The sequence below is a fragment of the Tupaia chinensis genome, unplaced genomic scaffold, assembly GCF_000334495.1.
Source record: "Tupaia chinensis unplaced genomic scaffold, TupChi_1.0 Scaffold000059_1, whole genome shotgun sequence".
Classification (NCBI taxonomy): domain Eukaryota; kingdom Metazoa; phylum Chordata; class Mammalia; order Scandentia; family Tupaiidae; genus Tupaia; species Tupaia belangeri.
Window position 1 is genome coordinate 226,588 of NW_006159517.1, and position 3,727 is coordinate 230,314.

Below are 3,727 nucleotides of genomic sequence, written 5' to 3' on the forward strand. Positions count from 1 at the left end.
TTGTGCGGCCACTGTAGCCCCTCCTCATCTTCTCTCCTGCGGTGGCTACTCCAGGTGGGGGGAGCAGTCGTTCAGGGGAGTGGAGGGAGAAGAAGACTCACCTGAGGCTCGGCAGCCCACCCTGGAAAGAGCTCTACTGTCTGGGTCCCCCCTCTTGCCTATGCCCCCAACTGAAACCAATTTAACTGTATTTTCCAATAAAGCCTCAGCTGGCCCTGCCAGCCTGCCTTGCTGTGTGTACATCCCATGTCCAGGGGGCTGGATGGAGGGGGTCCAGGGGCCTCTTCCTGGAACTCAGAAGCTGTGACGGCCTCAGGAAGCAGGGGGAGCTGAATGCTCTCTGAACGCCCCCAAATGCTCTCCTAAAGAGACTTGTGGATACCTGTTTGGCGCCGCGTTCACTGCCGCAGACGCTGTTTAGTCTTTACCTGTGGGTAGAGTGCCACCGTTTCTAGCGAGCTCCCAAATACCCATGTTCGGCGAGTCTGCGCCACGAACTGCTTGAGGCAGGCAGAGCAGGTTTTAGATGGCACTGTTAGGGGAGTCTGCCTCCCCACAGGCTTCGGCCTCAGGTCTGCTTGCGGTATGGAAGCCAGATTTGGACAGGCCTAGTGATCGACTTCCCTAGAAAACAGCAGATCTGGGATTGGAACCCAGGACTGCCCAGTTCCCAAACCTGTGTGTACTGCTTGGCCAGGCCCGTGGCTTTTCCTTGTGGCCAGAGATACCTTTTTACCACTTTTACTCCTCTGTAGCCAGCAGCCCACAAGTTCTGGTTTTCCTGTCCTTTCGGAGTCTGGAGTCTGTCGTGTGATTGGGTGTGTCACACTAGATTCTGGAAATCAAAGTGCTGTGGGTCTTGGCACTGCTGAGCGGGTTCTTCCCAGCTGCACTCGTACCACCCCTTCTTTACACGCTGTGCTTATGATACGAAGGGTGTGAGTGCATTCTGTGTTTGCACGTGGAGGGTGTGTTGTGTATATGTGGGTGTGTGCAGATTTCGTGCAGTGTGAATGGGTTTGCCTGTCCATGGGTGGGGGGGGGGACTGCAAGGTTCAGAGCTGCAGGTGGTTTAGGATGTTCCCAGCACGTGGCACCACTGCTGCCACATCGGAGTTCCTGGCAGACCCACCACCCAGGTAGCATGGGGCAGTGCACAAGCCTTCCTGTGACCAGAGGGGGGCATTCTTGCATGTTCTGAAACACCGACAGAATAAACAAGAAACAAGAGACGTATGCAGGGCGTGCAGTGAATGGGACGGGCTTGCGCAGGAAGCTCACAGCTGGCCCCGTGCAGTCTCCTTCCAGGACTCCTGTTTCTGGGCCCTTGGCCTCCCGGTTCTGGGCATCCACCTGAGGCCACCCTCCGAGTTATCCATCCAGTCCATGGAGCTGAGCTTCCACACTGAGCCTCCCCCAGCCCTTCCACTCAGTCCCGGGCTGGGGCCAGGGCTCTGTCTAGTTGCTGTAGAGGAAGTTTGTGAAAATAGCGTTATTGTGTAGAGCCACGGCTCTATTTTGGCAGTGGGCCATTGTAAGAAATTCATTTTTAGCGTGACCTACGAGCATGTTCTATATAACATGCCATACATATGTCTGCTGCTGGCTGCTGGGTGACAGCCCTCCCAGCAGGTCCCAGGAGTTAAGGAGGTGGTGTTGGAGCCCAGGGCAGCGCCTAGTGAAAGGGGACCTCTTGCCCTAAGTCAATATTTTCAATTGTGCCCCACCTGATCCTCCTTGAAGCCAGCCACCTGTCTTATGGGGCCCTGTCCCTAGGCAGTTGGTGAGCTGGGAGCAGCCAATAGTCTCCTGGTCTCTCCACACCCTGGGTGTTTGCTCAGGGAAGGGCAGGATGGCTCTAGGGAGAAATCCCTCCTTCCCTGCTGTTTCTCATTCAGGTCTATCTACCTAGGATCAAGGTCACTCAGGATTCAGGACACATCATGCAGTTTACCTTTCAGTATTTAAACAAACACAGGAGCCGGAAATCCAGTTCTCACGTAGGTGAGGATGGTCAGGAGGGACGGAAACTAACATTTCTCAGATAACTCCTGCTTCATGTCAGGGCTTGTGTAGCACCACATTGCAAATCTCCAGGAACTGGAAGGCAGGTAGTGAAATCCCCAAGTCCCCATTTTACACATGTAGACTCTGTCTAGTATGGTGGCGTTCTGACTTTTGAGCTCTTTTTTCTTTTAATCGCTAAAGTGTGTGTACTTGCCAGAGAGTGTGTGTGTGCGCGTGCCTGAGAGAGAGAGAGAGAGAGAGAGAGAGAACCCCAGTAGGGCATGGCCATGCTGCAATCCCTTCTCCATTTCTCAATCTTGTTGGGATTTTTGTGCCTGAGGTTTTGTTGTTGTTGTTTTCTTTTCTTTTCTTTTTTTTTTTTTTTTTGATTGCACACATATTTAACAATATAGTTTTACACAGGATGCTAAGAGCACTTTTCTTTATATTTTACAGAAGGACTTGAAACATACAGACTTTCTATTACTAGTCTTATCATAGCCCATTCAAACCTAACTTCTTTACAATTTGTTTAGTATTTAAAGGCTTAATGACAATAATGAGGGGTAAGAGTAAGTTTATTTTACGTAACTGACTGAAAAATAAATTCAAGAAATAGGAAATGGAATCTAATACGGTCTCATGCGCCTGAAGGAGGTGGTGGTGCCCGATTTGGAGGGGTAATCGCCATGTCCGTATAATCTCCTGTTTGAAACTTCTGCGAGGAATCATGAGTCCCCTTTCTGCTGGACATGGTGCTGCCAGTCTCCTTAATGGGATAGCTAGATCTTTTAAGGTCTGTACAAACAATTGCAAAATTGGAGTGTGTGCCCTTCTTCCTAGCTTCTGGGTAGACTTCTTTTACCAGTCAGCTCTTTTTTTTGGAGATGTTTTTGCTATAGGGTGCGTGTGCTCGCCAGAGAGAGAGACAGCAAGAAATCACAATCCCTTCTCCATTCTCCTCTCAGGATCTTGGGCACGCATGCCCACGCTCCCCATGTGAGTATAAGCCACCCGGTCTGGGACTCGAATTGCAGTCAACTACATGGGAGTCCAGTGACATAGCCATTATGCTAACTACTTGTCCCACTAGTAAGCTTTTTCAAGGTTCCATCCATCCTAGTGTGGGTCTGCAGCTTGCTGGATGGTACATTTCCTCGGGAAACTCATCCATTGGTGGTGGCGATTGTTATTGCTGGTGAAATCCCACAGCAAGAGAGGGCATGCCTTCTCGCGGTCTATCGGCTTTTCTGGCTCCTTCTTAATTTCCTCCTGGGTAATGCGCAACTCCACCGCCCTCTTTCTCCTATGGCCCACGAGACGTTAGCCCTGACCTCTGACCCCTGCAATGACCATGAGCACCATGCCTGGCGTTTTTCAAGCTGTCAGGCCCTGAATTTGAACTGTGGTTGGGCATGTGGGGTCCACTCCCTTAACCGCTTAGCCATAGGGTTGGTCCTGGACCAGCGTTCTTTTGACAATACTAGATTCGTATCACATGTAGGTAGCAAATGCATGGTATATACGATTCAGGAGTATAAAATGCAGGAGGTGGGTGGCTAGATGGTGGCATAGTGGTAAAATACAATGCTCTGTGAGGCTGACCAACATAGCAGGTTCTGGGTTCTTGCCTGGAGACCTCTCTGAGTTTAGGGGGCACGTGCATGCTCATGATCTGGGACTGGCTGAAAGCTGGTTGTCTCTTGCTCTCACTGTCTCT

The 3,727-nt window shown here is 50.8% G+C and overlaps 1 pseudogene; it reads right to left on the bottom strand.

The window, feature by feature from the left end:
* Positions 1 to 2,636: 2,636 nt before the first annotated feature.
* LOC106736273 (histone deacetylase complex subunit SAP18-like) lies at positions 2,637 to 3,363 on the bottom strand (annotated as a pseudogene).
* Positions 3,364 to 3,727: the final 364 nt, after the last annotated feature.